The sequence below is a fragment of the Ambystoma mexicanum genome, chromosome 2p, assembly GCF_040938575.1.
Source record: "Ambystoma mexicanum isolate Mex_15411 chromosome 2p, UKY_AmexF1_1, whole genome shotgun sequence".
NCBI lineage: Eukaryota > Metazoa > Chordata > Amphibia > Caudata > Ambystomatidae > Ambystoma > Ambystoma mexicanum.
This window is the reverse complement of record NC_090923.1, coordinates 903,680,839-903,694,747: the sequence shown is the minus strand read 5'-3', so window position 1 is coordinate 903,694,747 and position 13,909 is coordinate 903,680,839. Positions and strand designations below refer to the sequence as shown.

Here is a 13,909-nt window from a genome sequence, read left to right as displayed (position 1 = left end):
AGATCAGCACACCACCACAGCTGACTGCGTGCTGTAGAAGGATTACTTTGTGCAATAAGGTTTCCTTGCAGAATCCATTCTGACCAAGGACCGCACTTTGAATCAGCACTCATCAAGTAGATGATGGAGCTGGCTGGAATCAAGAAGGTTTTTATGACTTCATATCACCCCAGGGAGATGCCCAAGTGTAGAGGTTAAATCGCACTCACTTGTCGATGCTGTGCAAACTGCAGTTGAAGGAGAAGATCAGATGGAGTCAACAAGTAACTGCTCTTACCCATACCTACAACTGCACAAAGAATGGTGCCATTGGATCTACGCCATACTACTTAATGTTCAGAAAAGACATCCAGCTTCCTGAAGATCTGTGTTTTGGAATATCTGCAGATAGAACAGGCAAGATGTGTAATTGTGGACCGGTAGTAGGATCTAGAAAACAGAATACTGTAAGCCATTGATGTTGAACTATGGTTTACCAGTAGGAGCAATATTGATCATAGCAGTGTAATTATAAAGAATTAATTTAGTCAATATAAACAGATGCTTCATATATGCTCTTTTTTGCACAAATAATGCGTGTTTGCACACAAAAAATGGTTATTGTTGATGAAATGAATCGATGTGTGTTTGATTGTTTAAATTGTGTGATTGAAAATGTTTTATCAATTTTTTTATGAAATAATAATAAAATGGAATGATTTCTTAAAAATGCAGTCCTAGTCTCCTCATCCAACCATACCATTTGAAGCATAATATTGATGTTTCATTTCCATAGGGCATCACATGTGTTTAGTATATATTGGTTCTAACCCCAAATGTCCATGAAGTAGGGGTTCCCCACCTGTGGCTTTTGGGATTTATGTGCAGCACACTTGTTGTGTGGGAAGGGTCCTTTGACTTTCTTTATTGAGTATCGATGTGGTTGGAATTATTCCCCACTCTACTCATTGTTTACTGAAGCAGACTCACTCTATATTGGCAGTATCAGATTCAGTTTTGGTTTAGTGAAGAATAATTAGCGGAGGCAATGAAAATGCCATCCTTTTTTGAAAAACTTCAAGTAGACAAAGTCACAGGTGACTATTTAAACATTTCAAGTGATAGCATTCTAAGATTAAAATAGAACAAATTTAGAACAGAGATGCACAGCCACCTTCTGACTGAATATCTGAAAAAGAATATCTTCAAGATAGGTTTATTGGTTCACAATTAACCTTTCCTGTTTGTGGTTGATGCTGAATATAAGAATGCATTCTCAGGCATTGGAACAAAATGCAGTAGAGACTGGATGCTCCTCACAATGAACACGGCCTTGAAAAAGAGCCTAATTGTTGAGAAAGAAATTAAAAAAGCAGAACTTGTCTTTGCTACAAATACAACCATTTTAAAAAATAAAAGAAAAAATGGAAACTATAGAGAATAAGTAAATAAGACCACTACAAATAAAAAAATTTAAAAATTGGTTAAGGATATAAAATACATTTCAAAATAGGCCGCACATCCCTATCTGAGTGCTGATTATCAGGGACCCATGTATTGGAAGGATGCTGATGACATTACATTAGGCACATCCATATGAACAAAACGGGTCACTTTTTCTGACACTTCATTAGATGATGGAGACAGTGGCCAAAGAGCCTGAAGAGGAAATCAATATAATTCGAGACAGACAAATAGAGGGAATTCGCATGGAGGGAGGAGGGGTCATCAGAATGTCTTCCCTTATTAGCCCCGTGTGGTTACCCACAAGGGTTTATCACACAAGGACAAGCACAGCCGTATCCTCCTCAGGAACTCCCTTTTCCGCCTCAACGGGTAGGCCCGCCTCTGTTACAAAATCTCTTCTAAATGCGAAGGAGGGCATACAGAAGGTAACTTTGCCGTCTGCTGTCTACAATATCTCTGACAAAGTGTTATTGCCTGAGTAAATCTTGATCTTAGGGAAGGGCTTTTCTTTTATTCCTATGAAAAACCCTATTCAGATCAAAACGGAAATAGAGTTACGCGCATTCCTATGCAAAATAAGATTAAAATACTTTTTCGGAGTAGAAAAAACAGGAGATTTGCCTCTTGATTCTAATACTCCTTTTAAAACATCATCATCTTTTACCCCACTAGACAAATGATCTATAAAGAGACAGTGATCTTTGAAAAGGCGGTCCTACGTGACTTTAATTCTATTCATGATGACAAGAACGGAGGTAAGACATCTAAATACAGTTGCAATTTTTCTAAAGCAGATTGGAAAGCCTTGAAGAGCCCAAGAGAAGACAAATCTGTGATAATAAAAAAAGCCGACAAGGGAGGTTGCATAGGTGTCTGGGATCGTAAAAAGTGTAGAAGAGCACACCTTTTGTCAATTTGTCCTTTGTACATTAAGCGCTACTTCTGTGTTACTGAAATTTCTACTTAATTTTAGGTGCCACGGAGCCAGATTCTGGGCTACAGAACCAAATATAGTAGAAAAGCTTTTGGGATCACTTTCCTAAACAAAAATGACCATCACCCTGTGCACACTTTTAGGCATTAGATAATGCAAAATGATATTTGTCTAAGTTGCGTTTCAACATGTATTATTTAATCTTGCTTAAATAAAGTAAACACAAACATTAATTGATTTCATTTTTGCTTATTAAAAAAAACAGTACATGAACATAACAGTTCAAAATTAGAAAAATGATTCTGAATAAAATAATTTAGATACAAAAATGATTTCCTTCTTGTTTGTATTAGGCATAAAGTGTCTCTTAATGTTCTAAAGAGAGTCAATTTTCTATTTTTCTCTTTCAAATTACACTAGTCCTTTTCTTTCAAAATACATTTTTCAACTCCTGGCAGATTGCCTTCTTGTTGCTATGAATCTCTAATTCACAACGTGTTTCGGGCACGTGATGCCCTTCATCAGGTGTGGACAAGTGTCTTTTTCAATTAGCGATTTTCTGCAAGTTAAATAAATATTCTTGTCAATAGCGTTGCCGATCATATTTCAAATATTACTGTAACTTTCGTTTTACCTAAGGAAATATATATATATGTATCTTTTTCCTCTGACCTGTAGACCAATGTCTATAAAATTCGCCACTTTTTGCTGGGAAATTACTCCTGTAGAGTTTTCGTGTAGGACCGTTGCCTACTTCAATTCTTCAGGTGGAACGGGGGGTTAGCCAAATCTGTAAGTCAATAGATGGTAAATTGTAATACTTTGCCCTTTCTCACTGCATGGTTTTTGTACCGGGACGAGTCGCTATAGTGACAGCGATGTGCACCAGTACAAAAACTAGATTCTCTAGTGTATCATCTTATGTATACTGCGCTTCAATCTTGCATTTATTTATTTTGCTCACCTATGCTGGAGAGCTGATGCGGAAAATGGGGTGGGCTTTTTGGAGTGTCACTTTCCACGGACGCTTAAATGGTTCTATGCTCCTCGTCTCTGGTGTTGTGGATCTTTTCTCCCTGCAAAGCGATGGATTTTGTGTTAAGATCATATTCATTGCTCATATGCTGGATTCCTAAATTCAAGACATACAGGCAACATAGTTTGCTAAAGATACCTTTCTGTTCTCTTATGCGCCTTAGTTGCTTTGCGTCCCGCACCTTCTTGTCACTGCTTTTCTCTTGCATGCGTGCCGTCCTTCTTTCACCATTAAGTTTGTATTCCTAGTATGGCATGTTTCCCTGTTAATTACACATAGCTTTAGCTCATCAAGCTGTCTCCTAAGGTGCATGGTTCTCACGTTGTCTTACGTGCCCCTTTTTCTCCTTGCCGTGTCTGAGGTAAGGGTTTGGCAATCTGCGTCTTCCTCCCTCGAGCTTCGCGTTCCGCGTTGGCCCGGTCGTTATGGCAACTGGATCACATTTCCTGGTTAGTCTCTCTCCTTTCTAGAGGAGGTAACTTGACAACTTGCATTTGGCGGGCGCCATCTTGTAGTGTATTGGATCTCATTCCAATACATTCTAACTAATGTTTTTGACACCAACGAAAACTAGGACTCCACTAATTTATATCCTGCCAAAAATACATAAAAGTGCTACTGAGCCACCGGGTAGACCAATTGTATCACTCTGTGGGTCTATCTTGGAACCTATTGGACAGGATTCGGATTTCGTTATGAAACCATTGGTAAAACAGACACCTACCTACCTAGCAGACTCTACTGATGTTATTAGGACAATAGAACATCTGGTCTTTGACACATATTGTGATTTATTGATCACCCTAGATGTGGAATCCTTATATTCCAATATTCCACAATTGGATTCCCTTAGAGTGATAAAAAAAAATGCTTAGATGAAAGGATAGACAGAGACAAAGTCCCAAGCAATTTCCTAGTAGAGTTTCTGGAGATTACGCTGACAAAGAACTTTTTTCGATTTAAGCACTCCTACTTTATGCAGATCAAAAGTATGGCGATGGGGGCTGCATTTGCCCCTAATTATGCAACGGTGTATATGTGGGACTTCGATGAGTGCAATATAATGATTGATACCAATCCCTTAAAAAAAGCATTGAAATTCTACAAGACGTATATTGACGATATACTAATAACATGGGATGGTAAAAAAGGTGACCATCATGCCTTTTTTGACTGGTTGAATCAACTGAACCCGAATTTGAAATTTACTATGCAAACAAATCATAAAGAGATCCCATTCTTGGATCTACTTATCAAAGAAGAAAACTGAACTTTACTGGTTGACCTCTATAGGAAGGATTCAGACAGGAATACTATTTTACACCATGAAAGCTTCCACTCTCAAGCACTTAGATCAAATATCCTGTACGGACAGTTCTTGAGAGCCTGTCGAAACTGTTCTAAGTTAGAAGACTTCACTAAGCAATCTGATATTATAGAAGAGAGACTGAAGAAAACAGGTTACCCTGCTAAATTGTTAAAAAAGTTGAGAAAAAGAGCAAGGCACCAACATCGGGACGAACTATTATCAAAAAAAGATGATAAATCTAGGCCCTCTAATGATCGACTTGTGTGTGCATTGACATATAATACACATCGCAATAAAATAAAGAAAATTATAGCTAAACATTGGCATCTGCTCCAAGTTAACATTCCTACATTAGCTAGACATATGTTTGCCTTTAAAAAAGGAGAAAAAAACCATAAAAGATTGGGTGTTCAAAGCTGATAGGAACACGATACAAGACAAACAGCTGTCAATTACGGCCACATGAGGGATGCCACCCATTTTGGGACATTACCCCTGTGGTGGTTGCTGCAATTGTGCGCTGACGACAGCAAGCACTAGTGTGATTATTAAACAAAAAGAGAATGGATGCTGAGGGACCATACAATGTGTAAAAGCAACAATGTTATTTACGCAATTACATGCCCTTGTGACAAAACATATATTGGAAAGACGTCACGGGCAGTGAAACTGAGAATCACTGAGCATAGATCATAGATTAGGAGTAAAGAGGTGAATTCACCCCTTGTGGTACATTTTTTGGACTATAACCACAGTCTAGAAGATCTAAGATGGTGGGCAATAGAAAAGGTGACAGGCACAGATTTAGTCAATACTGCGAATGGACAGTGACAAAGGGAACAATGGTGGCTCTATCAGACCCAGAGCTACTTAAACGGTCTTAATTTGCAGGAAGAATGGAACCAATACATTAGATGAAAAAACACGTTTCCTTCTGTTCATGACACCTGTGCAATGACTTATTACCTATTGTTTTTGACGTCTATGTCCTATATAAACCTCAGACCTATATTAGAAGCATGAGCCTTTCACCATGGGAGGTTCGGTTGACACTCCAATTTGGAGATCATGCAGACAACATGAATTGATTGTAAGTTATGTGCTTACACGTGCAAAACTGCTCTGGCGTTCCTGTTATCGCTATGGTGCGGAAAACGTATTACAATTGAACACATGGTGAATGGAGGACTAGTTTTTAGTCCCCTTTCTATTGTTGTCCTAAAGGAGAGACATAGGGCCTCATTACGACCTCAGCGGTAGCCATGCCGCTATTGGTGGCATGGCTGCCGCCGAAATCGCATCCGAGTCTGGGTTCCCAGAATGGGGAATTACCGGGCCATTCCGAGTTTGGAGGGCCTGGTAATTCCTCCCTCCAGGAACCCGGGCCCAGACCTTCCCCATTCCCATTTCAGCCCCCATAGGGCTGAATGGGAATGGGAGAGGGAGCAAACAACGGGCCGATTACGAGTGGCCCGTTGTTTGGTCCCTCTTCCCCTCGCGGGACCCGGTAACGACGCCTGGTTTTACCAGGCGTCCTTACCGGGTCCCGCGAGGGGACCTCGTAATGTGGAGGAACGGGTTTAACGGGTGCGCCTCCTTTTGCGGAGCCCGTTAACCCGTTCCACCAGGGTCGTAATGAGGCCCATAGAGTTGGTCTTCCTCCGTGCTGCTCGACTCTATGTCTCTGTAGTGTAAACGTCTTAAGTGAACTTATAGCAATGAAGACTCTAGAGAACAGATTGGTCTGACGGGGAAAGAAATCCAACCCGTGACGGTAATGCTTTTGCAAGTATCTTAAGCGAATGCATGGTAATGGCGACTAATCGAGGTAGACGTTAGAGAGTATATCGGTCCGACGGGAAAATAAATCCAGCGCGTTACAGTTACGCTTCCGCATTTTTTCTATTTCTATTTATAAATGCTAAATGCTAGATGCCTAAAAGCAGCGTATATGTTTTGCATTTACAGTTGGGAAGTTGCGCGGTTAGAGATAATGTAACACAAGCAACTGTTTAGGTCAAAGCCTGCTAAACACCCACTTTTGAAAATAGAGAAAGTCCTTTCACGGTAATGGATTTGACTTAACTATAAAATGAACAACAAGGGGACCGTGCCAAATAGTTTTGTAAAGTGTAGTTTCGTTGTTCCCTCACATGCAGGAAACAGAGATGATGAGTTGGATGTCTCATATAATGAGGCGTATGTAGAATTCGGAGGCGTTCTTCACTACGGTACAGATATAAAATATCAGCCTCTCCACATCGAATAAACAAAGACATAAAAGATTGTATATGGAGTACCTAAAGATACTATCAAGGTACTAAATGTAATTCATACCTTTTTGCTTGTCTTAAGCTGTGGCAATTGAAGGGTGTTTCTCTCTTTCTGTCTTATTATATGAATGGGAGAGAAGAATCGTACAATCGCGCAGCAGAAGGAAATGATGATGGCTCTTTATCTCTAGCACATTTAGAACATGTATTAGTGGATATTGAGGCAATTCTATAAGTCATTGCTAAAAAAGTCTTTAGAGACTCGGTTTGAGTTCCCGGTCGAGTGTTCATTTGAAGTGTCTGTCTTAATGTATTTGAAGCTGGGCTGATAGAATAACATAATTCAAAACCTTAGATCCAAAACCGTCTAAGGTTATAATTAAATTATTAACCAGAAATAAATGTTTCATGGCGGCTGTTTACCCTAAAACTGGGTTTTGAGCAATAAAATTAGGTATTGTTCCTCGTTATTTAATTATATATACAAAAAAAATGAACATTGAAGAGGTATGAGGGAGAGGAGAGACAGACTGTATTTTTTAATTGCATATTTTAATGGTTTGCTGTTATTTTTCATGTTTTAGTATTGGAAAGCCTTAGAGTAATAATTGGGCTTAAGTCCGCAAATCCTGAAGAAGACGTTGACCAGTGGTTGATAAGAACTTAACTAACTGATGTCAAGTCGAAACTATTAAGCAGGGAAGTCCTACAAGAAGAGGTACTGTTAAAATACTTTTGGACACCTATAATTGATGTGTAATTGTGGACCAGTAGCAGGATCTAGAAAACAGAATACTGTAAGCCATTGATGTTGAACTATGGTTTACCAGTAGGAGCAATATTTATCATAGCAGTGTAATTATAAAGAATTAATTTAGTCAATATAAAAAGATGCTTGATATATGCTATTTTTTGCACAAATAATGCTCTTTGTTACACAAATAATGCGTGTTTTGCTCAATAACAATGGTTATTGTTGATTAAATTAATCGATGTGTGTATGATTGTTTAAATTGTGTGATTGAAAATGTTTTATCAATGTTTTTTTATGAAATAATAATACAATGGAATGATTTCTTAAAAATGCAGTCCTAGTCTCCTCATCCAACCATACCGTTTTGAAGCATAATATTGATGTTTCATTTCCATAGGGAATCACATGTGTTTAGCAAGAACTACACCAGCTATGTGAAGCAGCTCAAATGTCAACTAGAGCAAGCCCATCAGCTCCCCTATACTGCAGCATAAAAGATGACCGAAAGCAACAAACACCACTACCAAGCCACGGTTTGACTCCATGCTTTTCAGCCTGGCGATTGTGTGTTGATCTGCAGCCCGGGAAGAAGTGCACTCAACAAGCTTGGTGACAAGTGGGAATTCCAACCGTTCATCACGGACCATCAGCTGGGAGAACTCCCTTTCTATCAACTTTGAGAGGAAGAATGGCTAAGGAACATCAAGAAATGTTGCACCAAAACCTCCTGTTGCAAGCTGGGGATGAAGTTGAGCTGGAGCAAGAATATTCTGAAGCGTCATCAACCGCAGAGCCTATAAAAAGACAGCATTGATGCTGCGCTGACAAGCAGAAAGACACCATGCTGGCTTAATCCCTGGAAGCTTCTCCCATGACGCTGAGACCAGTGGAAGTCCACCAGTAAGCTGATGACACAGGCAACCCAGACAGTGCCAGTCTGGCATCTACAGTGAACATTACTCCGATCAGTTGCAAGTGTCGGTTCAAAAACCCAGGTGCCCAGACCCCATTCCCCGAGACCCAGACCCCCAACCTATGGTTGTTCCTCCTGCGATTTTAACTGATAATGCTGACCTTGCTCCCATCTCTCCTGCTACATTGTACGTAGCATAGAATAGCTTACCCTGACCAGCACTGGAAGTCAGGGATCCTGATATGAATGAGAACCCACCAATTCAGGAGCAGACCCTAGACGGGGCATCTTCTTCTCTCCATCGTTCCATCAGGGAGAGTAGGCCAGTTATGAAATTAACATACAATTCACCATGGGATTAGTACAAGGTTTCCATTGTCCATTTTTCTCAGTCTTCTGTTCCCCTATCCTTAGAGCAGGTTTTTGGTAGCCCAGTAGTACAATGGGAGGAGACTGATGTGGTGGGTAACTGTAAGTTGGAACAAAGGAACTTGATAATGTTAGAATGTAATGATTCATACAGTGAAAAAGTATAGACAATGGTAACATTACTACATTACCCCAAGACTAGGCCGCGTCACACTGGCACTGGTCTTGTTAAGTTAGAGGAGTCCATCTTGAATATCTATGCCTTCTTATAAGATGGATTTCTGCTTGGCACACAGAAACATGTATCTGTTAATTCGCTCATTAGAAGCTGCACAACAGCTTGTTTTTGTCACCCTCTCACCTGCTTAATTTACAACCTTGTACAAGAAGCTATTCTTCAAACAAAGTCTTGACAAGGGTTGTAAATTCAATTACAATGGACATGCACAACTGTGCTGATAAGGTTTAGACTTACAGGGGAGCACATGGTCTAGCTTGAATGAACAGTTTGTATGAAGTGATTCTTTAAAGATAACGGTGAAACCAGAGGAACCTCCTTAAATTGAGCAGAACATTCTTTAATTGCTTGTGTCCTATGTTGGTTTCAATGTACCAGAAAATCTATATAAACTGAAAGCGAGAGAGAGGGGGAAATTGGAAACTGGGATGTTTGTCTAAAGCTGTATTGTTATGTGTGCGTTGCAGTGTCATCTTCTTAAAGTTACAGAACAAACCTCATCTGAATCTGGAGTTCAGTCTGAAGTTTTTTCAGCGTCCTTTAGACGCAGGGTAATGGGTGGCAATTGGTGGCCTTTATACCAAGATCATTGCTGGACACATTTATTAGTCAAGTAAAGGCTAACCTCGAGCTGGCATAGTTCAAAGGGGTGGTGGGATCCAGTCAGGCTCTGGTTTTCAGAACAAAGGATTTTCTTTTTGCAGGCCTAGCTGCACCTGATATTAGCATATGCTGCTCAAGGGACCCTTCTAACATCGACAGAGGAACCGTCGGAGCTGTGTGGGAGCAAAGCGCTGTTGGGAAAACTGTTAACCTGATCATCACTTAAGAGAGTCAAAATAAACAAGCATTGACAATGACAAAAGTTTTGGCATTTGCTGTTGTTCTTCTCCTTCTGCATTTATAGGCACCAGGATGCATGGAGGATTTAGCAAAGTTTTAAAGGAGGATGCAATAAGGGGTGCAGGTAGGCAATGGAATGAGAAGGGGAATAGAGCATTGGAGGAAATCAATGATAGATGGTGCAGATGATGAGCAAGAGGAACTATGCGTGAGAAATGGTGAGATCGTAAGAGAAAAAGTGAGTGTGAGAGGAAGGATGATAGAAAAAATAAGGGCTGAGAGCAAAGGTGAGAGTTGGAAAAGACGGAATATGGGGATATCTTCAAGAGTGCCAGAGAGAGAGCGGCAGCGCATGCGGGGAGAGAGCGAGAGTGACCGCGTGAAGTGGGAGAGAGTGAGAGCGCATATGGGGCGAGAGTGGACGCAGGAGAGAGAGAGAGTGAGAGGGACGACATCCTGGTTTGGCTCTGGCTCGGCCCTACTCATGGACTGCCTGGCTCTCCTAGCTCTATTTAATAACTGACACCCTTTTTAGTGGTACTGTAGACAGGCAGGCTTCCTTTGAAGTGAGGGTCACTGATTCGTCTGCCATTGCATTTTACTCTTGGCTGTATCAGTAATGTCTCACTGCTTTTTTAGTTTTGGCTACCTGTAAGCTGACATTATTGCATTGGAGTTCAGGTACGACGTATGTGGGATATTAGGAGGGGCACAAAGCTTTAGGTGTTTTTTGGTTATTACCCACCCATTGACTACTCATGGCCAGGCAAATTCCTACAGCCATTTGAATCCACTCCCTGCCCCTCCCAAAACACATCCTCCTGGGATCCCTTTGAGATAGCTCTGTCAAGCATAACATTAATCTTTGTTTTGTATACAGTCTGCCTGTGCTATTTTTAAGCAGTCTTCTGAAAGTTAATGCCTTAATTGCAGCTCCAAATCCTTGACTGGTGTAGGAAATATTGCTTAACTAAGTATGACTTCAGTCACTTTATTATATGCAGTATGTGTGTGCTCACATCGGTTTATTGCACTGAAGTCCTGTTAAAATTACCATTAGCAAAGGCAATAGTTTTAGCTTGGGTTTAGCAGCATTACGTTTTAACGAAGAAATTACAAAGATATTGCTATTAACTTGTGTAGTTGAGCTGCTAATTGAGCGTATGTCCCGTTATGTATATAAATGAAGCGCTACTTATTTTTGTTGTTTGATATTTATTTATTTATACATTTGTAAAGCGCCTTAACCCTGGGGCAACAGGGCACTGTAATTGAAACCAGTAATCATGAAGCTTGAAGATATATTGTGAAAGATTGACTGTGAACCAAACCACAACAAAGAAAATAATGCATAAGTTAAGTAACTACATAACCGGTACCATGTGTTGTATGCTTTATTAGCATGTCACCAGTAGCCCTTGATAGCAGCATAGGACCATAATACATGGCCAGCCACGATGCAAAGAGCCAGGTTGCCGCACTACCAGCCAGAGCGGATTCTGAAAACATGGGAGGCCTGTGGGGCGGATACACAGCAATAATACACTGCACTGCAGAACCACTTTCCACTCCCCGACGCACCCTCCTTAATATCTGTAATATTGAATACTTTGTTCACAACAGTGACGCCACCATTGATAAAGGAAATATGCTTGATCGGGTCGTTTCCAGAAACGTACTAGTACAGATAGACAGCACCACTCCCTGCATCTGGTCTGATCACTATGCTATAGCCTTTCAAACACATCTTCCAAACTCTCCTCCGAAAATAAACAATTCACTAAAGAAAACCAAGACCCGAAACTTTAGTAAAGTATGCACAACTGACCTGCAGGAATGCCTGCATCAGACCCTGTCCCGAACCTCAAACCTAGATCCACCTTCCACTTTATTTGACATCTTGAAATCCACTCTAGAAGCTATGCTGGACAGAGTGGCACCTCTTTGGGCCAAACTAGTTAGGGACAATGTGTCACATAAGAAATGGTTCAGCCAGGAACTCAATCTCTTGAAAAAAGGTAAAAGGACCAAAGAAGCCAAGTGGCAAAAGCAGCTGGAAAAGGTCTGAAAAAGTATACAGCTCTACAATATTCGAGACCAAAAGAAGTTTCTTTAACAAACAGATCAAGGAGGCTAGTAACAACTCCAAAAAGCTGTTCAAGATTTTAAAAATTCTAGAAACACCGAAAGCCCAGCTATTACCTAGCACACCTACTGACCAAGACTGTGTCAGGATACAAATGGTTTTTGAAGCCAAAATACTAAAAGCCAGAGCAAAGATTCAACATAACCTAAGGAAAAATATGCCTAATTTGTCCCCCAGCCCGAAAACCACGACTAGTGAAACATCAAAATTTGACTTCTTACCTGTTACCATTGCCAAGAGGATCAAAATGTTGGCTTTACTACAGTCATTGCCTTGCCGGAAAGTATTATTCCACCAAAACTGATCTTAGATCATAAAAAATCTTTGCCCCATTTCTAGTCAGACTTGTAAAATCATCTTTTCACAACAACCTGGTCCACAAATCCATTAAGAAAGCCACTATTACACCTTTGGTCAAGAAATCGGCCTATATTCTAATGACCCAAACAACCTCAGACCAATCACGAACTGTAACTTTTTACTGAAAATTCTGGACAAAACAGCAACAGCACAACTGCAAACATTTGTGGAAGCCTCCAATATTTTACATCCCAGACAATCTGGTTTTAGGCCCGGTTATAGCACAGAAATAGCCTTAACGATTTACAAACCCACTTACTGAGCATTACTGTCACAAGGGTCAGTAATATCCTCTTCTTCGAAAGAAGATTCCGTCTCACCACCCTCCCCAAGCTCCTCACCTTCATCCTTCTTCTTGGTTCTCCCCTTCTCTTTGCTTCTGAGTCTCTCCTTTTTTTTGTGGAGGTAGGGACGTCCACGGAAGGATGCCACCGTGCCACCGTATAGGTGGGACGATGGGCAATCCTCCGTGAACGTCAAGAGAGGGGAAAAAGCCGACGGCACAAAAAACCCCTAAGAGACTTTCACACGGTGGTTGTGGAGTAGGCTTGAGTGAGCAGGTAGACAAGATGATGAGAGTAGATGCTGATGGCAGTTCCAAGGTGGAAAAAGCAATCCAAAAGACAAGCTGAGGTCTGGTACACTGGCTGGCTGTTGGGTACAAGGCGAGTAGCAAAGGCAATCCAAAAGGCAGGCTGAGGTCTGGTACACTGGCTGGCTGTTGGGTACAAGGCGAGTAGCAAAGGCAATCCAAAAGGCAGGCGGAGGTCTGGCACACGGGCAGGAATGAGAGTACAGGGACGAAAGCAAAGGCAGACAGAAATAGGAAGAAAAAAGGAAGGGCAAGGGGAAGAGAGAGAAAACAGGAGAGAGAGGGAAGGAGCGGAAACGAGGAGGAGAGAGAGAGAGCAGCTACAAGAGGAGCACGCGGGTGGAAGAAACAAAGAAGGTTCCCAGAAAAAACACGGGAGAGAGAGAGTAATGCTGGATGGACGCGGGGTCCGAGCGAGGAAGAAACAGCAGGAGCAAAGGCAACACAGGCGAGTAACCAGTCAATGTTGCAACGCGCCCGTAACCCGGAAGTGACTGTATAAGTACCTCCGGTTATGTGCACGGACAAAGAACTAGAACTGTACTGCCGCAAGGGAGAAAAAACGTAATGGAACAAGTTATGGCGGGCCATAGCGCCAGCGGTTCCAAACCTGCCACCTTCGCCGAGACATGACAGTATGCCCCCTCCTAAGGTGTCCTCCCCCAGGCTTGCCTGGATGGTAGTAATGGAACTTGC

The 13,909-nt window shown here is 41.3% G+C and overlaps 2 long non-coding RNA genes across 2 annotated transcripts in view; one reads left to right on the top strand and one right to left on the bottom strand.

Annotated features, from left to right (window-relative positions):
- LOC138566891 (uncharacterized) overlaps positions 1-7,717 on the top strand; it is a 212,574-nt gene extending 204,857 nt beyond the window's left edge. The window contains exon 3 of the long non-coding RNA XR_011302054.1: positions 7,583-7,717. This is a non-coding gene — a long non-coding RNA (uncharacterized lncRNA). The remainder of the gene's footprint in view (positions 1-7,582) is intronic.
- LOC138566890 (uncharacterized) overlaps positions 1-13,909 on the bottom strand; it is a 104,295-nt gene that overhangs the window by 67,621 nt on the left and 22,765 nt on the right. The window lies entirely within an intron of this gene.